The sequence below is a fragment of the Lissotriton vulgaris genome, chromosome 3_1 (genome assembly GCF_964263255.1).
Source record: "Lissotriton vulgaris chromosome 3_1, aLisVul1.2, whole genome shotgun sequence".
Lineage (NCBI taxonomy): Eukaryota > Metazoa > Chordata > Amphibia > Caudata > Salamandridae > Lissotriton > Lissotriton vulgaris.
Window position 1 is genome coordinate 1,827,707,731 of NC_141689.1, and position 23,781 is coordinate 1,827,731,511.

General features: G+C 43.0%; 1 protein-coding gene across 4 annotated transcripts in view; it reads right to left on the reverse strand.

The window, feature by feature from the left end:
- Positions 1 to 23,781, reverse strand: part of NR3C2 (nuclear receptor subfamily 3 group C member 2) — an 892,575-nt gene that overhangs the window by 61,023 nt on the left and 807,771 nt on the right. The gene's annotated exons all lie outside the window — the stretch shown is intronic.

Here is a 23,781-nt window from a genome sequence, read left to right on the forward strand (position 1 = left end):
TTCGGCCGTTTTTGTTACAGGGCCGTTTTTGCAGCATAACGGCCCTGTAACAAAAACGGCCGAAAACCGGCCCTGGCACAGAGCGCGGTCACACCTCCCACTCCTACCGGAGGGGGGGGGCCGGCCGAGCACTTTGCCAGGGCCGGTTCTGGTTCTCAGTCCGGCCCTGTCGCTATTGCTTGGTAATATGCCCCCTAATTCCTCCTTTACAAACCACATCTATTTTGATGTTCCGTCCGACATCATAGTGTGCTGTTTTTTCAACTAGTACACCAAACGGCAATCTCCCGGTGGGCCCATGCGGCCCACCGGGGGATTGCCCGGTGCCCGCAACGGCCAGTCCGGGACTGAATAGCGATAATTATCGCTATTGCTTGGTTAGAGACAAAAATTTACCGCAGCGCTGCGGCGATTTTTACCGCACATACACCTTGGTATTACCAAGGTTTAACGCAAATGCGGTAAAAATCGCCGCAAAGCATGAATATCGCTGAAAAGTCAGCGATATTCATGCATTAGCAAGCTAATGCTCTTAGCCATGTTATCCACCTCCCATTGGATAACATGGCTAAGAACTGCTCAGGGCAGGTGTTAGCTTTTGGAGATATTCCCGCTTAGCGCGAATATCTCCAAAAGTTGGTAATAGGAGATAGCGATGTTAGCGACTGTTTTCAGTCGCTAACATCTTGGCACGCCCACTTTGCATCTCATTAGTGATAAATATCACTGACATGCAAAGTGGGGCCCAAGATGGTCGTTATCTCCTACTAGCTGTCGCTAACTGGTGTTAGTGGCAGCTAGGTAATAGGGAGATAATTTTATCTCCGCTTTCTTGGCTTTTAAAGCCAAAAAAGAGGAGATAAACCCCCTTGATAATATGCCCCTCGGTTCCAGTCACCAGAGAGTGCAGAGCACGAGGTCGGCAAAAGAAGAGGGTGGCCCTTGGGTCGATGAATTAAGCACCATTAGTTTTTTTTTATCAATCGTATGTCACGTCTGACATGGGTACTAAGCAAAGATTTATCAAAATCATAAAATAACATGCAATGGAGTGTTTGCACAAAAACAACTGAAAGTAGAGGGAAACTGTTAGCATACTAGTAGAACGTTTTGCTAGCTCGATTGTATGAGAGTAAAAACTTCCCTGGTGCAACCATTTTCATTTTGGGTTTACATATGCATACCAGGTTTACCTTCGGTTTTTCGTCTCCATTTATGAGTCGCATACTGGAGTTGTGCACCTGGGAGTGGCCAGTGCCACTGTGTCTCTAGGTAGCTGGTGGAGCGCAAGTAAATAAACAAGCATTGGCAAAGTCAATATGTTTCAGCAATACCCAAGCTATTGGCCTTGTCAATGTGAATGACTTTTAGCCATGTTGTCTATCAGCACATCCGCTGTTCAGCATGGCTGAAAGTCACTGAAAGCCCAGAAGCACAGGATGTTGAGCCGACGCTGAGTCTCTTCGCCCCCACCCATGTTGAGATTATTGTCCTGCCCCTCCTAACACAAAAAAATGCTATGTCGTGGCCTGTGCTGGCCACATCATAGCGCCTATTTCAGTGAGTTTCAGCCATGCTGAACAGCAGATGTGCTGCTAGACAACATGGCTAAAAGACATTCACATTGACAAGGCCATAGATTGCACATTGCCGATATTTATTGGCTTTGCCAATGCTTGTTCGGTGTTGATGGGGTCTTGCTGAACAAATGTGGAAGTGATAGTGAGAAACATCTGAGAAGCTTTGAAGTGAAGCGCGGTTGTAGTGTAATGAACAAAGCAGCCGACAGGGGGCCAGGGAACCAAGTTCGAATCTCGGGGTCGGCTGACCAGTTTCCCCCTGTGCACGACAATGAATGTGTCATTGTGTAATGTTACTGGTGAGCACTTAAAGTGCATTAATATCATTGGCTCGTGTTCATGCTATGGCAAGACGGAGGATGGAGCCAGCGCTATAATACTATCGAATTGTGCAAAAAAATCAAATAAACAAGTGCTGTCCACGTTTTAACAGTTAAGAAATGCATTTGTTTATGTAATGGTCATGCATTTTAGTGGTGTGTGTGTACAAGGGAGACTAGAACAAGACGAAGGACGGAACGAGTGCTCCAATACCATTGGATTGTTACAAAAAATAAAAGCAGCTGTGACGAGGGAGGTATTGGGCAGACGGGTCAAGCAGAGAAGCAGGAGGGGATGGGGAGTTGGGCAAGCAACAAAAGGAGAGAGCGGGAGGAAGCAACAATCAAGGGGTTAAAACATGTCTTAATTGAAGCAGGATCAGCAAAAAAAAATAATGTGTCATTATGGAATGTAACTGGTGGGCACTTAAAGCGCTCCAATACCATTGGCTCGTGTTCGCGCTATAGCGATTAAATAACCTTTAGGTTGTTTTAATTTTAATACCAACTCTACTCTTTTACAATACACCTCTCATTTTCAATATTCCTCACCCTTCATCATCCCCTGCTCCCTGCCAAACCAGACAGTGGGTAAATCTGCATATCGTTGTCAATTTATTTTATTACGGCTTGTTCCCTGCTTCCAGAGTTCAAGGATGGCAAGCTTAGGCATTCTGCGCTGTTTGGCTGGAGCAACACAAAGTGAATAAGTTACTCATGTAATGTTCTTGAGTTAGGGGTATTCTTTCATTCCAGGGTCTTTTCCATGGACCATCATTCTTTTGAGGAAGGGTATCCTACAGGGAACATTTGTCATCTCGTCTCCCTATGGAACTGCTCATATGACCTAGAAACCCTCCAATAATTTGGTGAACCTGGCTCCTATGTGGCCAAGTAACAATGACTTACTACCACACTCTGCATTACCAATGCAGAGCAGTATTACCACACTTGCAATGGGCAAATCTGATTTTTACCAACTGGACTGGGGAATGTCAAGAGAAAAGCATTACATTTGGGTAGGCATTTTACAGCTTTAAGTTTGCACATTAAACATACGCATTTGGTTTTATAGTGGTCATTCACACAAAAGACAAAATTGCCCACAACATTGTCCTTTCACCCTATAGCAATCAAATGTCCTGATGTCACACAGTGCGACGTCACTCACCCCAGAAATTACAAAGGGTTGACAAAGCAAGGAACTATAATTTTACACTGAAATTAGACTGATTTTTAAGTCTATCTTTACCTTTAGTCGTTCAAGGGACCAGCTATGAAGCAGACTTACATTATTAATACCATACAAAAGAAAATCTTTATAGCATGTAATCCATACTGAAACTTAAGAATAAAATTGGCTTAGCACAGTAATTTTCCAAGGAAGCTGTTATTACTTAGAGTGTCCTTTCTTTGTCCAGAGCAAAGGTTGTAATCAATCTTTGTTTTTCTTTCTACAATCTGTCATGCAGCACATTTAATCTGATTTCTCATTGTGCAAGTTTATTACTGTTTCTGTTAGTCATAACCTCTCAACAGGGGGCAGGGGAGAGGGGTGGAGGACATGGGCACAAGTCAGCGAGTGGGTGCCACAAACTGATCAAAACTGCTCTGATTCCTAGATACTAGTGGAAACAGCTGTGGAAACCTGAAGATTCAAACAACCTCTAATTGAGGTGCTTGCCCTCTCTCTCATGAACATCCGTTTGGAGAATCCAGAGTTTAGAGCTGTGTCCCATGCTTGCCCATTGGTACCCATGACACTGGTCTTGCTTCCCATGGTCTCAAGAGACCACAAATGCAGCAGCAAATCCATTGCCTATAAATGGCTCTCAAGTCTTGCTGCCTTAATACAACTCCATGCCAAAGCTTAGCCCCTCAGAAGAAAATTAGATGCTGCTGACGGCTAATGGCACGTGATGTCATCAATAGTCAAAGGGAGTGTAACGCCTGTTGTACTAGCCCAGTGAAGAGAAATCCGAATAACTACAATCAGCATATGAGATAAAACGTTTCCTCTTTTGCCCATCTTATAGAACACAATTAATTATTTTAGGGTAAACATTTAATATCAAGAGGGCTCTGGAATGTAATTAAGCCAAGTTATATTCAGGCCCATTAAAGGCTGTATGTATGTTGGTAGAGTATTATCAGTTCCAAAAGATAGCTCTAAAAAGATTATAGTTGTTTAGCTTCCAAACTCTACAGCATCAGAAGACCTTCTGAACAACAACAGAGTGAAATTGTCGCACCAGTTTGCCAAAACCAAACACTCCTATAAACTGCGATGCCTAGCGTTTGATTTGTGTTTACTCAATAAACACGATTTGATTTGGCTTGGGGTGGAGAACAGCCTATGTAAATGAAAGATCTGCTCACCCACTTCATAATTAATGCACCTCTGCGAGTTAAATCCTAGTTGCTGTGTGCAGAATTCAAATCATAAGCAAATATCGACCTGAAGACATAGCAAAGAGCAGGGGTAAATCTGATTCTCTAAATTAATCTCCGGGAGAAACACACATTTAAGAGATTTAGGAGATAAGAGGCTTTTAATTTACTCTGTGTGAATTAGGGACAAATGTTTCCGACTAAGCTACATGAGTACTTAAATGAATCATCATTGGAGGACACAGGTGTCTTGTAGCTGCTCCCAGGCCGGGTCCAGCAGCAGCCGTCATACTTGCTTCCACACAACATTTCCTATTTTCGCTATTCATAAAGTCTAGAAAGTTAAGTTCATCTAAGGACCTACGTGTTCTTCTCGCATTTCGAGGTCATTTTCACTGCATTATGAGACAATTTTCACATTTAATCCACGCAGCGAAGATGGAAACCGCGTGAAGACGATTTCTCTGTAGGTTTGCATGTTGCGATGGTTTTTCTAAGCACAGTGGAAAATGTATGCGTACAATGGCAATTGTTTGCAGAATTTTTCTAAATGTAATGGTCGTTTGTGACACAAACTGTCGAAAAAAATCACAATGTTCACGCACAAGTGGAGAAGCCTAAAACTTTGCAACTTTCTGAAGTTGTGAACATTCCACAGAACTTAGCAAAAGTCTGAAACATTCTAATTTATTTTCTGACACAATCTACCAGGGGATCAATGCCTACGTTTGACAATAATTAAGATGCCACAAAAGGCCCAGGCATATTATAAAAAGCCACAAATCAATGTAAAAACAGCAAAGAAATACGCACAGTGTAAGGTGCACAAATATTCTTCTACATTGAGTGAGACAGAGTACACAGAAGGCCCACACAAAAGTACTTGCTAATTTGCCTCACGATCTAGCCAACAGTTTCTGACCATCCGAGTATTTCTATCAACAGCAGCTTCCATATTGTGACTCACAATGGCCAGGCATTACAAATAGAGTAACAGAGCAATGCTCTTTCAATCTGCATCCAGATAGAGGGGCTATCTTCGAAAGGGTGCCCCTGGCCCTGGAACAGCACCGAACAGCTGCATTCATTTCTATAGTAAGGAAGAATACATTACCTTGCGTCTCCATTGATAATGTTGTCTTGTCAGCACGATGGCGAGTTGGGAATGGCAAATGTACTGTTGGATTACTGATAAGGCATCTCATAATGCTGAATGAGTAGCTATTTGATATATACGATGACCCGCTCATCCAAGTGGAAGAATGTGCATTCAGTGGCACACACCCTACATGTTATGTTAAGGAATTTTTCAAGCGCTTGTATACCCAAAGGTGTCTTGGCGCTCTCTGAGAAAGCGCAGGCTAGAATTAAGGGCCCGATGTAGGTAAATCTCATTTACTGACTCTAGAATACAGAATTTTACCGATTCGGTATTCTAGATTCGGTAAATGAGATGTAGGAAATAATTCGGTAATTTTTACCGAATCGGTATGATTCGGTAATTGCCATTGATTCCTATGGGCCTTGAGGCCTATAGAAATCAAAGTCAATCACCGAATCAGTAAATACTGATTCGGTAAAATTACCGAATTGTCAAGGGGGACAGGGTGTCACTTTGACACCCTGTTGCACCTCTGATTCTGGCTTGTGTGCCATGTGACACACATACATGCCCTTACGGCATGTATGTGTGCCACATGGCACAGGTGTACATGCACAGATGTGCATGTACACTGGAATTCGTTATTTACCACAAAATATTATTTTGTGGTAAATAACGAATTCTTAAGGGCCTGTGGCACTGTTTTCAGTGCCACCTACATCTAGATTTACCGATTCGGTAAATTTACCGATTCGGTATTTTACCGAGTCGGTAAATTTAACGAATCTGTAAATTTACAGATTCTGTAAAATTTAAGGCCCCTACATATCAAAAACCAAATACCGGTCGGTAACGGCCGAAATCGTCCGTTACCGACCGGTATTTGGTGTCCTACATCGGGCCCCAAGTGTTTTAAATATTAAATATCCAAGTTTTGATCTCCTTCCTAAATGCCGGCAAAGAAGGAATGGCTCGAATGTGTGACAGCAGGCTATTACATAACTTGGCTGTACCATGGATGATGCTTCTGCTACCCCAGTGTGCTTTTTTTTTATTTTTGGGACATCTAAAGTGTTAGGGTTAGCGGAGCGGAGATCTCTGTTTGGCATCTACCATTTAAATGCTGAACTGAGAAATTCCGGCCCTGTGTTATGCGGTCCTTTATGCGCATGGCATACAGCTTTAAATTTTGTATGGCTGCGAATAGGAAGCCAGTGTAAATTACGAAGTTCCTGGGAAAGAGAATGATATTTAGGAGGCTTAAGGATCGTTCTAGCCGCGACATTTTGAACCAGCTGCAGCCGCCTCATATGCTTTTCATGTATGTTTAGATAGAGACTATTGCAATAGTATAATTTTGATACGACTAGTGCAGTGATTCGTTTTTCCTACTGTTGTCAGGAATAAAGGGCAGAACTTTCCTGATTGTTTTTAAGATATAGTATGATGAAGCGCTTACTGCAGATACTTGGGCATCCATGTTAAGGTTGTCATCAATGATGACTCCCAGATTTTTGGCTTCGGTGACAGGAAGGGGGATGAGGAAGATGCTCAGGCCATCAGTTAAGGGACCAAGCTGGAGAAGTCTTCCCAAATACAATAATCTCAGTTTTACCTGAGTTGAGTTTCAGGCAGTGTTTGCTCATCCAACTGCTGAAAGCCTCAATTCAGTTCTGACATCTTTGAGGGCCAGTAGTATCATTATTAGCCGCCGAGATTACCAATTGAGTATCATCCACATATGACGTTACCTCCATTCTGAAACTTTTAATAAGTGGGGCCAGCTTAGCCACATACACATTAAAAAGCGTGGGACTGAATGATGATCCCTGGGGGACTCTGCAAGGTAAGGAGTAAGGGGTAGATTCGTATTTCCCTAAGGATACCCTTTGTATTCTGTCTTTAAGGAAGGAGGTGATTAGATCCATAGCTTTACCCTTCACCCCAATTTCCGCTAGGCAATGGATAATGGTTTTGTGGTCCACTGTATTAAACGCAGCCGATAAGTCCAATAGGACCATGACTGCGGAACCCTCCTTGTCCACTGCCACCCTCACCTCTTCCTTTGCTTTGACCAGGGTCAGTTTATGTACTGTGACCTGGTCTAAAGCCAAACTGGGTATAGACTAAGAGCTGGTTGTCCTGAATACATTTCGATAGTTCTATATTCATGATTTTTTTCAGATGTTGGCAGAAAGAGGCAGGTTCGCGATCGGGCGATAGTTGGAAGTATCAGTACAGCTTACGTAAGATTTTTTAAATAGCAAGAGGATGGAAGCCTGTTTTCAAATTTGCGGAAATATGCCTGTGGAAAACATGTTATTGAAGATGTTCGACAGGTTCCAGGCAATTATATCTGGGGCCAGTCTCAATATCTTTACTGGACAGGGGTCATAGGGGGATCCAGTTTTTCTTTGTAAAAGCAAGGAGATCACTTGTTCTGGATTGGAGGCAGTAAAATCATGAAAGGAAGAGTCAACCTGTCTATCCTGATTGGATTTCTCTAGAAGATGTCGAGCTGTAGTTATCAAAGTTTATAAAGATTCCATTAACTTGTTCTTTAAATGAATTTGCCAGAGCATTACAAAACATCTGACTATGAAAGGAGTTATTACTGTTAGAGGTTGTCGTAAGTTTCTCGACAACCTGAAATAATTCCTTGGAAGAATTAGAGGCATTGTCTATCAAGGAAGTGTTATATTTACTTTTTTCCTTAATAATAAGGTCTTTATATTTAGCCAGCACCATCTTATAAGCATGTCTTTCTTGCCCTTCATACTTCCCCCTCCAGCTCCTTTCTATCTTTCTACAGGCTTGTTATTCAAGCCTCAGGGCTTCAGTGAACCAACGAGCTGAGGGCTCCATTCAGTGAGAGCACTGATTTTTACTTGGGACCAGATCATGGAATGCATGAACTATGCAGAGGCCAACTTCCCAGCAGGCTACCGCTAGTTTAGTTATACTTATGGCACAGTGTCCACTGGCTACTGGGAGCAAGTGGCCTGCTGTTTGTAAATGCAACACTTTGAAATGGAAGAAAATGAAAACAAAGAGTTAACCTAATCATCAAGATGACTTTTCGTTTGAATTTTCTCCTATATAAAAGCATCCAGAAACATCATTTTGTTCACTGCTCCAATATTGAGTTGACAAGAACTTTTATTAAAAAGTCAAATACCTCACTGTTTAAGTTCTTCACCTCTGTGCCCCATCCTGAGCCATAAATATGACCGAGCACTGCTCACTATCAGGCTCTGCTATCTGCAGACTGATGGTAATGTAAAATAAACACAGCCTTTCCTTAACTTTAAAAGGAAAATGTGACATGTGCTTATTTAAAGATAAACTAAAGGCTGTGAGCTACTCTGAAGGTGCCTAGGAGCTACTGGTAGCTCGTGATCTACTGGTTGGAGACAACTGTTCTAATTAGTCTTCTATAAGTCTCCTTTTCAGATACAAGAGAATACTAGGGATGTATGCATACTTGAAGGAGAGAATTGTAAAGTCTGATAGAACTCATCTTTTTTTGTTGCAAAGCTGCAGGCAAAGATGCTAGCACTGATATTAGTTCAACTGAGGGGGTTTCCTCGGTAGTGAGGGCTGAGCATGGCAGGGTATGAGGTTGTGGGTTGAGTGGTATTGTGCTGGGTGCCTACGTTCCGGGCTGCTGCTCCTGTTATAATGTGTTGTCAATTCCTCTATGGAATATTGTGCTATGTTGTCAATTTATATGGACTTTGTTTGTCCCAACTTCCTGTGTAATCTGCCCTGCTGCATTGCTTCTCTTTGTTGCTGTCATGTTTTTATAAAATGACAAAGCTTTAAAAATAAAACTTTGTTTTGTAGTAGCAGGATAGTAGAGGAATTTGTGAAAGTCCTGTTCAGGTCTTTCACCACCATAAGAAAACCCCCAATTGTTTGACAGTTTAGTAAATACCTCTTTCAGCTTATGCGAGCACCATTCAAACTGATTCATAGGGCAGGGATAAAGTCAGTTTTAAGAGACATCGAATTACAGGCCTTCACAATCAATGAGCCTTTTCTCAATTTTTCACAGAATAATATTGGGAATTAAACAAAATGTATACCTCAAGTACCTTCAGGCTTCTATCTGAAAGAGTCATTTAGGCTTTTTCCAAATCCGACAATGCTCCGGAGAGAACCCCCTCCTTAGATAAAAGCTGTCCATTAGCTGCGGGCCCATAGGTCGAAATTATTGCCTAGTTTGCTGAATTATTTTGTATTTCCCAATCGTAACATAAGATTCTCTTCAGCATTAAAGGGATACACCACTTGTTCTTTGGAAATAGACAACCTGGAAAATAAAATAGATGCCTGGTGGTAGCTTGAAAAACCTTTTTTTGCAGACCACAATAGTATGAAGTTCGCCTAATCTTCTCTATCTCCTCCTTCAAAAAAGAAGCCAAATCTTTTCTTCTTACCATGTTTTTACCCTAAGACAATATAACGGCCACATTGAAAATGTATAGCCAGCAAACTCATATGGAGATTGTCCCTCCTATTACTGTCTTTATTCAAGACCAATCCGTGTCATCCTATTATACTTTATGTATTGTTTGGTTCACACGCATGTATTTCCTGTGTCTTTTTTTCTTTTCGGACCAAATGTTACACTATTCCCCGCCATGTAAAGCGCTCTGATACACACTAGGGTCCCGTTCGCGCTATACAAAACTTTATAAATAAATAAATAAAATAAGTCTTAGATTGTGCATTGTGTTAGAATAGACTTTTGCAGATTCACTCATAGTACAAGTTTTCTGCATCAAGTATAGATTTGTCCCAGTTGTTTTCAAAGTGAGTTAAGCGGCTGTGGCGTTTATCACCCAGCTTTTGGGACAAGAAAAAACCTGGTGACCTTCTTGTTGTAGATGACTTGTAACTGGAGCCATGCATTTGATAAATATACTTGAACCGACTTCAGGCTGAATGGTAGAACTTTGAATTTCTAATGTTGTGTATTATAATCCATAGTCTAAAATGTTGTCTCTTTTGAATGGATTGTGCTATGGAATTATGTACCTTTAGGGTCTACAGAAGCTAGGAATCCTTTTTGGACAAGGAGATCACATTGGGAAATGTAACCAAGTGAATACATTATACAATACGTACAACATATACACATAATTGTGAAGTGCTACTTATTTAGGCTGCATTAACTTTTTCCTTATTAGCGTATACCACAATGAACAGAAAATGTTATTGTTTTATACTATACTCTACTGGGCAAGGAATGAATCTGTAGCTATTGGAAGAGTTTGTGTAGTCAAAATAAAGCTGCACCCAGAGAAAAATATTTCAAATCATCACCAAAAAGCAAAACAAAGTTTTATGCTTATTTGGGTAGTTATCTTGTCTTTTATCAGCAAAAGCGCTCAAGTAAATTCCCATCAACGACACACAGCTGAAACCTACAGTGCGATTTCAGATCCTATCCAAGATATGGGATGGAGACTGGGTCAACATAATGAGGTAGATGGACTATATATTTAACGTGAAATGGATTGCTCTGTATGAAAGCATTATTTTGTAAGTGTGTTCTCAACCCGGGAGACTATCAACAGTGCTAGCAGGACTGTGGGTTTAACTTCCATCTCAATCGACACAAGGACTTCTTTATCAGGGCATCCGCCAGTCTGAAGTGAAGGGTGACTCTAGTGACAGTTCCAATGTTTAGTCCTGTTCGAGCTAGAAAGGTATTTATCCAGGAACCCTGTCCTTCGGCCTGCAAACAAATCCTTAGAATACTACTACAACAACTACTACCAGGTAAGGTGACGATGCCATAGGACGGTGGTAACTGAAGGAGCTATATGATGTGTTAACTGCTTTTCTGCTAGTGACCCTTTCAGAATTCAGCCTCTTACAAACAAGGGAGTCATTTAGGGTTGGGCAGTAATCAGAAATAGCTGGATGCCCACTTGAGGAATTGCTTCCTTAACAGTGCAGTTACACCTCTTTGAAACTGACCATCTGGTGCTGGTTTTCCTGTTCACAACTGACACGAAAAGCAAGGAGGTCGTGAACAAGAACAAAACAACATGCACCCCATGTGCAGGCTGGAAACTCACAACGTGGCAGGGAAACTGCTATTTTGTCTCTGAAAAGACAGAAAAATGATGACAGGGCCATGATGACACAGTAGGCTGTCCGACACTAAATTTTCACAGAAAGTATAGGTGGGAGCTGACACAGTGGAGGATCTATTGTATTGCATAAAGGCTATCTGATTAGTTTCGCCATATTGCTTTCACTGTAAATAGTACACTTTTTACTAAGAGGAAATAGTCCTAATTTACAAAGGTCCCGGTATTCCTGGGGATCGGCTTCTTTCACAGAAGCATAGATCCGGGCCTCCAGGACCGACTTTGGATAACCCTGGTCTATAGAATGAGACAAATAAGTGCAAGTCTGACACCTATATCAAGAAGGTGAATCAAGTGTAGCAGCAATTTGATCTATTATATCAATGACAAAAGAAACCCCTAGAATAAACACGTAGAAACAAATATCATTATGATATATGCATTTTGGCTCAGTAGCGTCTACCAAGAAAGAAATTCCTTCTTTGTAAACACACCTTTAAAAAAAAGCCTGAATAAGAAATTGAGACGACTCACCACAGCCCTAAATCATGAATATACATTTCTCAATACTCATGTGTCCAGAGATATGAAAGATTCTGGCAACCGAGATGTCTGAGAGCTTCATCACAACCATCAACTCCACCAGACAAATCTATACATTTCTAAACCAATACAGCCCTGCAGATTCAGAAGTTACACAAAACAATCAAAACCAATGTGCCACTTCAAGAGTACATAAACTTATCTGACATAAGATCTAATAGGAAAATTATTGTTGGCTCACTCTGTACGACCAGAGGGCTCTTGAATGAATGAATGAATGATGAATGATTACGCACTTGTATTGCGCATGGTTACCCGTAGGCATCCCAGCGCAGAAGTATCTAGCCATTCCTCCAGCTCAGGGAAACAAGAAGGTTTTAAGCTGTTTCCTAAAAGCCAGGTAGTTGGGTTCCCACCTCATGGCATCAGGGAGCTGGTTCCGGAACTTTGAAGCGTGAAGAGAAAAGCGACGGCCACCCATCCTAGTTCTCTTTATCCTGGGAATTGTTAGTAAATTCTTGTGACTAGATCTAAGATTTCGTGGAATATGGTGGGGCAAGAACAGAGGTTGGAGCAGGGCAGGTCCAGAGGCAAATATGGATTTATGGACCGTGCACATAGCTTTGAACAGAATCCTTTCCTGTACTGGAAGCCAGTGCAGCTGCTGTAAAGCGGGTTTGGCCGAACTCCGTGAAGGCATTCCCATGAGCAAGCGAGCGACACAGTTCTGTAATGTTTGTAGGACTTTGATGGTTCCCACAGGAGCACCCAAATACACATTCGCATAATCAAGGCGCGATAGAATAAGTGATTGGACCAGCAGCTGCCTGGCTACAAAAGGGAGAAGGGTCAAAACCTTTCTCAGTAGCCTGATTATGCCATAGCAGATTGCCGCTACCTTACGTGCCTGTACCAGAAAATTGAGTTTTGGGTTCAACCAGACCTCCAAACTCTTAATTTACTTCTTGGGGTCAGGGGGCAGACCAAGCGAACTAGGCCACCAAGGGTCTAAATTGATGGGTGCCAGATGTCCCAGCATCATGATCTCAGTCTTTGAGCTGTTAAGCTTCAAAAATGAAGTATCCATCCATTCTAGGACTTTATCAAGGCAAGCAGACAGGTTGGAACCAGAGGTGTCATGTCTGGACAGGGCGACCACCAACTGGGTATCATCGGCGTAGGTGACCAACCGAACCTCCCTAGGGAACAACCATTTGTGCCAACGGTCTCATGTAGATGTTAAACATGGTAGGGCTTATTGAGGATCCCTGGGGGATGCCGTACTGTAAAGGAATCTGTTTCGAGATTACCTCCTCCTCAAAGACAGCGAACGTTCTGTCTGTGAGGAAGGACAGGAGCCAGTTAAGGGCCAGCCCTGAGATCCCAACATCCCGCAGCCTCTGCATCATTATTGAGTGGTTGACCGTATCGAAAGATGCACTCAAATCCAATAAAATAATGGCAGCACAGCTTCCGGCATCCACAATTTTCCTAACCTCCTCAATAACGACGATGAGGGCTGTTTCGGTGCCTTGTTTACTCCTAAAGCCTGTCTGAGTAGGATGTAACATACCGTTAGTTTCCAGGAAGGAAGACAGTAAAATATTGGCATGTTTTTCCGCCAGTTTGCTTATACCCGGTAGCAGAGAGATCGGGCGATAATTCGACCAGTCTTCTGGGTCTAGGTTTGGTTTCTTCAGCAGTGCCTTCACTATTGCCTTCTTCCATGGAAGAGGCACCAGAACAGCTACGAAGGAGGAGTTGATTACATCTCGTAAAACTGGGGAAACAATTTCCGCCACTTTATTGAGAATAGATGGAGGTGCAATATCGGCCGGAGACCCAGATTTCAGATTCCCCAGAAGGACCTGTAGGGTGGGGAGGTCCAGGGGGGTAAATTCTTCTAGTTTAACCGAACCTATCACAGGGGTCGGAGGTTCTGAAGGAACTGTCTGCTGAAACCTGGAATATATGTTGGAAACTTTTGCGGCAAAGAAAGCTGCTAACTCCTCACAGCGTTTCTGCGCATTAGAAGATCCTATAAGGGGACCTGCGGGGTACACCAATGATTTAAATATTTTAAAAACTTCCCTCGGAGAGCTGGAGGCAGAGCTAATCTTGTCTGAGTAGTAGTTGGATTGGGTGATTTTAATTTTATTTTTATATACTCGAAGGGCGGCTCTATAGATGCTTTTATCAGCTGCTGCGAAGCCCTTCCTCCATTTCCTTTTCAGCTGTTTGCAAGATTGTTTGAGCAATTTTAATTCCGGGGAATACCATGCTTTTTTGTAGATACCAATACAATGGCAGACTTCCGTCTTAGGAAGAATAACATCCAATGAGGATTCTAACCAGCTGTCCAGAGACATATTAGCTATAGTGGGGTCAGAGCTAATGACTGGTGTGGCCTTACTAAGATTATTACCCCACTCCTCCAGAGGTAACTTCGACCAAATCCTAGTGAATCTTTTAGTTCTTGTAGCCGGAACTACTAGATCCTGAGGGGACCATAGAAAGGACAGGAGCACATGGTCAGACCAGGGAACCACAGTAGATTCCCTCAGACAAATATTATCTAAGTTAGTGAAAAAGTGGTCCAGCAAGTGCCCCGCCCTATGAGTAGGTCCATTGACAATTTGTCTCAATTGGAGCACATCTAATGCTGCCATAAGACTTTGGGGGGCCGAGGTCTCTGGTTCATCAAGATGAATATTAAAGTCTCCCAAGATGGAAAAATTAGGCATAGAGCTAGCATAGTTAATAAACTTGCTAGGGAGATCATTACAGAAACTGGAGTGTGCACCTGGAGGGCGATAGAGCAAAATCCCTGATAGCGAGCAGGTAGGTGACAGCTTGATGGCAAACGAGCAGCTCGCACTATCAGAAATAGCACAAGTAGATAATCTACAGGAATAGATATTCCTGTAGATAATTGCAATACCCCCGCCCTGTCTACAATCTCGGTCCTGTCTCAGTATGGCATAATTTGGGGGCACAGCTTTAACCACGTCGGGATCAGAAGAAGCGTTCATCCATGTTTCTGTAAGAAAAAGGATGTCCGGGCATCTTTCTTCTAATAACATGCCAAGTTCGATTGCATGTTTGGGGAGAGAGCGGCAATTAAGAAGTGCCAGAGAATATGCTGTTGTAGTCCCATTAGATGATCCACTGGGTTCCACTAGTCAGGGGGCGAATTTACAGGCCGGGCAGATCTGTTGTCCATTTTCGTGAAGATTAAGATTTACGCATCTAGGGTTTCTAATTCCCATAAATGTCAGAAGCTGTCCCCTATTATACCTCATAATTCCCGTCCCTACCGGCAAGGGGTCAAGAGTACTAGCCCCTGGGCCCGTCCTGGCACGGACGGGCTTTCCTTTGGCGCTCCTTCGGCGCGATGATGGCGCATCCGCTGCCCGCGTCCGCAGCGTGGAGGCATGCCCGTCTCTTTTAAAGCGGGTCAGGTCCCTGCGTCCCAACCACTAGCCCGCAACCCAGAATTCCATCAAGATGGCCGCTCGATGTTCCATCAGCCGCTGAGGCTAGTGAGTCCTTGAGCACCTATTCGGCTGAGTGACAAGTGAGTGGATGTGGGGGGAATTCAGTTAAAAATACAAGCAAATGCCACAGTGTACAAATAATAACACTGTGACTCAGGACACACCTCATATGCCAGAGGTTGCCCTCAAAATAGTGGTTTCACGCCAGCCACTTTGCAACAGTAATACCATGGCATCAGGACTCCAGTAATGGCTGGGGTTCTGCGGCCTAGAGATTGCTTTGGTTCCTGGTCTCTTTTAAGAATTCGTAGGTAAGTTACCATCACACAACACACCTGAACACCTTCTGCATGAGTAGTGAGCACAAACTATGACTTTCACTCCCTCTGTAATAGTGGTGCTGTAATTACGTAATGTAATGATAAAGTTACTTTGCCTACAATCAGTCTCCTTGAGAGACACACCACTTACTTATAAGTGACTACCACACATGAACAGAGCAATCTGTCACATTGTTGAAATACATAAGGGTCTAATCAAATGTAAACTTTGCTGCTCGGAAAATTAGGTATTGGTTTGGGAAGTTATTAATAAAGCCCAATTACTTACTGAATTACCTCAGCAGCATTATCCCAGGATACAAAAGCAGGTTTGGATTCAGACAATACCATAATACTTGGCAAGAATATAGGCCGGTGACGAATTTGTATTTCAGAACCTCTAAACTTTACGTCACCGCTGGTATGAAAGCTGATCACAGACGGGGACTTCCAAAATTGAAAACAGGACATAACAGAAGGGTCTAAAGTGCCTTGCTTTTGTTATAGTAATATTAGTAGTTTAGGAATGGCATACTGTCCTGGGAAATAGAAATGTCTAGACCACTGGTCATTACATCTAGAAACCGATTGTATGATAGAATATAGGTACATATCTCAGATCTGGTAAAAGGGAACCTGGAAGCTGTCAATCAATGGGATCCCTGCTACCACAAAGACAATTCTGGACAGTTTTAGTGGTCTGTATCTACTTGCAGGAATAGTGAAGGGCATAATAGTTTACTTTTCCTAATAACAGAGAGATTGGTGTTTGTTGTTTGCTGGTATCTTACATTAATTCTTGGACTATGAACTATTCTATAACTGCACGTTTACTCTACAACTGTCTGTCACTCTACCTCAGCATGGAACCCAAATCTGTGAACTAAGCACAAGGTCTGATTAGCCCCCTGTTTAGATCCACCTTCGATTGCAGTCACTGTGACTGCCTCCATTCCACTTTATATAGGCTTCCCTCTTTGCCTTTCTTCCCATCATTGTCATCACTTTGTAAAGTACCTGGAATTGGGGCATCAGCTACTAGACTGCTCTACAGTACACTAAAATAAATACATTTCAAATACTGTGAAGCTCTTGGGTGCACCGCATTTCACACTAGAAAAATAGAATCTGAAGCACACGGCAGACTTAGACCTCTTAAGGTGCTGTGCAGTCAGTGGCGGCTCCTCTATGGGGGCGTTTGGGCGCTGCCACCCTGCTTTCTCGCCGTGCGAGAAGGCAGAAACAAATGGTAGTTATTGCCGTAATAACTACCATTTGTTTCTGCCTTCACGTACGGCGAGAAAGCAGAAGTTCCTGGTTGGGGGTCGGCGGAGTTGCTCGTGGGTAGAGGGGGAGTGGCTTGCCCACTGTTCTTCATACTGACTGCTTGGGCAGCCTGAGGCCGCCCAAATAGACAGTATTAACAACAGTGGGAAAGCCGCTCCCCCCTGCCCTCGAGCAACTCTGCCCACTCTCCCTGTTCTCTCTGTATGCTGCAGCATACAGAGAGAAAATGACGCAGGTGGGGCAGCGGCCGCACCAATCAACAACGCAGCGGGGAGGGAGGCTGCCTGCCGCCTTCCTGATGACGTGCACAGTGCTGCAGGAATTCGAAACTAGGACAGCGGGAGTCGGGAGTCTCGGCAGTGACAGTAAGTAAAGTTTACTTTATTTTATATTTCCATTAAACCCCTCCTGCCTCCCCACCATCCCTTCCACAGCGCCACCCCCCCCCTCCCCCCCCACCCACCCGTAATGCCGGCCGCGACTGCTCTGCTCCATAAATATATACATGAACGCAGCTATGGGGCCAGGAGACCTGAGCTCTGAATTCTGTCTCCCCTACCACTGTTCAACACATTCTGTGTAACACATATATTACTCCCAGCCCTACCCGCCTTTCAGACGGACAAGTGTGTTTTATGTATGACTGACTCTGTCCTAGCCCAATCAGCCTTTCAACTTACACTGGCCTGACGTCAATTTACAAAGCGCACAGATGTCTCTGAAGAGTCCTAGCGCTTGGCCAGCAACAGTCCTATGCTGATGCCACATTCTCGCGAGCTGGTAAATTTCCAGATTTCTCCTGCCAGTCCGCCAATGCCTTCTGGTAATATTAGTATTTCCGGAGTGTGGGCAAGGCAGCATTTTTTTTCAAATGTGGGCATTATAGTGGAAAACTGCTGGGTGTTGCTGGAAAGCCGAGCTTCTCTGCGGCCTTTGGCCAAAGTAAACACTGCCAGGAAAACCCAAAATGGCCGAAAGGCGATTATTGTCTAAATATGCCCCGCTTGATTGATATCTGCCGCGCCCAGCCAGCCTCGGCGTGGGAGGTGGACATTTCACACCACCTAAACGGGAAAGAAGGGATCTGTGGGAGATTAGGGTGCTCTCCACGTGCTTGTAATGAAGCATCGTGGCTTCACGAGTCTGGTGCAGAGGCCTGTTTTGTATGCACCCTGAGGGTCTGGGTGTTAAACCCAGTGAAATAGCTCGGTGGGTTAATGCATCTATTGCATAGATCCGTGTACAACCACCTAGTCACAGGGCAACACCCTGGCTAAATACCTCAGGGGAGTAAATGCAGGTCAGAGTGCTGGTAACACAAAACACAGGTCAGAGAGGTAACGCACCTGCTGCAGAGACGAGTATGCAGGGATCTGTGTGGGTCCCGGGCTCAATAGTGATAATATAGCTCAGGGGGTAAAGCCCCGGCTGCAGAATGGTCCTAAGCGCAATGACTCATTGGTTCATCATTCATAGAGCGATAAACTAACTGAATATATGCAAACACCCCCCAAAAAACATTCTGATTAACTGCAACTAAAAACGCACCCTCCCAAAACTCCCCCAGCGTGGAACTTTAGGTGCAGAGCACTGGCAGAATAGAGCACATGCATGATACATCTGTGATCCCGGGCAGTACCATCTCTCTGTGCTCAGTTCTTATTTTTGGCAAATCTGTATTATGCACTTAGATTCAGAAGTAGGCTGAATACCAGCATTAAGTAACACATCTGACATCCACAGCCCAGAGAATAAGGTACGGCGACATACAAGTGAACAGGGCTAGAACACGTACAGATCTCCACCAGCGACATCAGACTCGGCTGCGACGGTGACCGTCAGGCAGGTGGAAAGTCACTGGCAGAACTGCACGACACAAATGCCTATAACATTAGTAATATGCGCGCTGAACATGTCCTTTTATATGCATGCCAAATCCCCGATGTATGTGCCCCCTGTGTCAGCGTGCAGGACCTAGTGCTTGAAACAGAGGCCAATACTGATCTATAGGTTGTGGCTTGCCCTATATTCATTCCCTATCACGTCACACTCTCTCGAGAAAAAAAAGCATTGCTGGTACGGCAGGCCCTGTCCCGCGGCTGATCCGTGATAGCTTTGCCCTTCCATTTATTCTCCATTTCCAATTTCTGGCCGGCGTGGCCCTGAGGCGGCTGATAGGTTTATCTGAGATGCGCCTCGTGTGAGTGGCATCCCGTGCGCACATTAATACCCTGGACTTTGGTCCTTATGGGAGGCGGGTGGGCGTGGAGAGTGACGCTGAAAGACGCGGCGAAACATGGTGCAGCAAATGCCTCTGCGCTAGGGTCGAGCTCGCTTGCTAAACTTGCTCACTAAATTGCGTTGCCGTGACTTTTACGCCTCACCTCTTTTAAATGTCACCAGCCGCCACTGTGTGCAGTGTACATCAAATGTTAAGGGAGCACACAAGTGGTCAGGACCCTTCCATCCTGGATGCAGGCACTACAAATAGGACTTGTTTGGAGCCCTGCAAGCTACGATCTGTGAAGTGTTTTTGTTAGAAACCCTACTGATGTTTCTCAGACGATGCTAGAGGTCGGCACAAGAGGTGGTACTCTACTGCACTGTGCCCACCTAAGTCTGAGGCTTCTGCCCATGCGGGTTTAGAATCCCTGGCTGAATTGATTTTATTGGCTGAAAAGGCGTCCAATACAGGTCATGCCACTGATTGTTTTTTTGGGGGGCCATGCTTTGGCTTTCCATGCTCAAAACACACAAACATGATGTTCATACTCACTGGCATTGTTTGGGAAACGGTTCAATTGTGGGAATGTGCTGGAAGATAAGCCATTCCAGAGAACGTGTTTGGGAAAGAACTTTTCTAGAACATAATTCATAGCTAGGGCAAACTAATACAGCCTGGTAGCCTACTTCACATTTTATGGACGTACAGTATACCAGCACCAATATCACTGCACACGAGCAATCAAGCGCAGGTGTGCTGTAGTACAGAAATGATGAATACCAGCATGACATTATCTGTACTACACAGCATGGAGGGAATAAACCCCTGCTGCACCTAAACGCACAGCTTCATATGCTGCCTTTATCCGTCTTACCGTTACTATAGAAATCAGAATACCAAGAAGAATTAAAGCTTTTATTGCCTAAAGGTCACACAGAGGTAGCTGTATTACAGCGCATTATGTAACACTAATCCTCAAAGCATGTGTTTCAAAGCGTGTTTTCCCACTATACCTGAACGCTCTCCCTTTGATATGTATGCCTGTCTTTAAAGAAAAAAACAAACAACCCAAAAAAGGAATTCTGCAAACTAGTTAGAGCTATGCATTACTACTAACCCGTACGCAAAGAGAAAGCTGTGGCAAAACTAATTCCCAAATATATATGTTTTTAATAGAAAGGTCATGGTGCATAAAGTGTCACTTATTAACTAAATGCTCAATTAAAGTTTCATGAAATCTACTATTTTAAAAAATAGTCCAAAGATATACAGTACGCGAAATGAATTGTTCATAATAAGAAGTCCAAAATCAATATAAATTACGCCATTCAACTAAACATGTAATTAGAATAATGTTGGTCTCTCTTTTAAAATATATTTTTTCTATTTTGCACATCCAAAGCATTCACCAAATGCATCCATAACGCGAAGACAGCACTCAGGCTAGTAGCACGTGATTTTGAAAGCTGGGGTGTTTGAGATACCCCCTTCAGAGGCCAACATGCATTTTAATCTGGTTTCAAATAAGGTCGAAAACAAAGAAGCTAAAGACAAAGAGTGCCTAATTATAGCCAGAAACCAGGATGGTGTCTGCATCTCAAGAGAATAACACAAATCCAAAGATAAAATTAGAGCAGGAAATAACGTTTATAAAAGATGGCAATTCAAAAACAACTCACTGGCAAAATCCAAGCACACAATAAATTAAAACAAAAATATTATGTCTATCCCTACTAAATCTCAAAAGTTCGAAAATCTATCTGCTGAACACATGTGAGACAACCTGCTTTCATACAGTGGAGAAGTGTGGCTCAATGATTAGAGCAGACCCTGATGCAGAGGTCTAGCCTGGGACCAGGTTTCAATTCCCCACCTCGGCGGGTCTTGGGCTCAAAAATTCCACGGACCTGATAATTCTCGCCTCGGTGCCTATTCCAATCATGGAGTCCCACTCTGCAACTCTGGGCAATAGCTTGCTTAATCTCCACAACGGCCCCCACAACGCTAAGGATGCCTGGCCTCCACCTTGGGGGTGCCCAGGAGTGGACGCCTCACAGGGAAAGCCAGGATGGGTTCCACAGCGGTATTCGTACAAGCGCCTTGAGACCCTTGCGGGTGAGTAGTGTGCTATACAAGTATCAATTTACATTTTTACATTTTACAATTTACATACATTAATAGTCTCTTTCCGTTATCAGGATCCATCATCACAACAACAAAATGTTCAAAAAACACAACCCCAAAGAAATAACTATTCTGTCTGAAAAGTAAGAATCCTGCCCTAAATTTTAGAAAATTAACCACCAATAGCCAGGCAACAACTATCGTCATTACTGGACAGAAAACCACCAACAATTAATGAATTAATAAATCTAGAAAATAATGGACTGAAAAAATCTATGTTCTAATAGCTTTAGAGCCCTCCATAGCGGGCTCCACGCGGCCCTTAAAGGCCCGCCCTTCTTTGTTAAAGTCCCCCGCCTTCGGGCCTGTTACCCTGGAGGGGGCCTTTAATGGCCGGTAGAGCCAAGCCCACTACAGTAGGCTCTAAGGCTATATTATATTACCTGAGCTAGGCTTTGGCAACTTATTGGGACCTAATAGAGCTAACCATCCCTCAAGCATGATAGTTCAGGTTTCTTCTCTATGGCATGGTGCTATAGAATCTCGGAACTTATGGCTGACCATCATTAGAAAAGCTTCCCTGAAAGCTAAATAATAGATAAAACACCTTCAAAGAGAAAGCATATAGTGGGATTATGATTAGTGGCAATGCATTTTAATTTGTGCACTAATGCTCAAAGGAATAAAATACACATCACGATGCAAAGTAATGCCTGCAGATGCAGGCACACAATGAATATGTACTATAAAGTCGAATGGAAATTAGTGGGTGAAAAATCATTCAGCTGTTGTCCCACTGTTGTGTGAGTTCAAACCCTCAGTCTACAGCAAGACAGTGAGGGCTGTACTCTCCAAGTAATAGTGTGTACATGTCATCAATCGTATAAGTATAACCGGTTGCTGCAAGCCAATGACAGAAGGTAAAGTCACAACTGTAAGTTCTATTCACACTCTTTCAGAGAAATCCCTAGCAGAAAAGTATGTATGCTACCACTGATATTTATGAAAGAGTCATTAGTAAGGAAATCTATGTTGAACTGCCTTATCAATTTGACATTGATATTCACCACTTTTGAAACTTGAACACTAACATACACGTATACTTCCTTAAACAGTTATGAAAAGATACTTACCAGAAATCAGCAATTTCAAAGTGGGAGCCTTCAGTACAATCACATGTTTGAACTCTCCTATCAATGAGAGGGTCTCAGTTGATCTCACAGTTTTCATTAAGATTCAACAGCCATGAACAAGACACCTTGATGCCATATACTTTATCAAAGTACAATCATCTTAGACCACCATATGTTTTATCTCATCATTGTGAATAACAGGGTTGAGAGAGTCAAAAATGAGTGTGCTCAGGATAAATACATTGAAGACAGGAAAGTATCCTACATTTAGCTGCAGCTCCTCCACATGGGTATCTGTTTTGAGCTCGTAAATACAGACTAGTCTACATCGAGGACTTGAGAACACAGTTTTTGAAGAAAAGTTTCTCTTTGAAAAGTTAGATTCCTGTTAAAGCAAACATGGGTATGGTGAAACAAAGGGACACACAACCCTTTTTGATCTCTTTCCAAAACTCAAAACATAAAGAAAAAAATAGGAACAGATAAGTATAATCTTCATCAGTGAGGAATTATGGCACGCTCACATTAGGTAAGCCAAGAGCCTCAATGACCTAGAGTCAGTGCTATTAGGGTTCACTCTGAGAGCATTAAAATATTTTAGTAATGTCACAACCATTATAATGATTTTTTATGGAGGATGGAGAGGAATCTCTTAATTCTATGACACCCATGATGGTGTGGTACACAAATCTTTTAGCCTAAATATCATTTAACCAAACTATTCTGTCCAAATATCATTTACAAAATTACCGCACCACTGCAGTCAATAATTGGAAATCTACATTGAATGGAGTAATGCTTTTGTAAATGATATTTAGGTCTTGATATTTATGTCAGACAATAGTTTTGCTATTGTCAGGAGACAAGTAGTCAGGGTGCCAGAGATTAGCAAAAAAGAAGGAAATACCTGCTCATAAAAGGACATTAACATAAGGGCAATACATAATTGGGTGAGAATGGAAGAGATTCAACATCCAAAACCTCTTCCACTAGAAATTGCAGGAAGATCTTTTCGCTGTTTGTCTGACTCCTTTCATAATTGTCATGCAGGCTAGAGAAAGGGTCAAAAAGCTTATTTCAAGAACACACAGTCAGTTTTAGAAATGTCAAGCTTGTAATCCTGCCTGAATCCCAGAGCCGAACTATGGCTTGA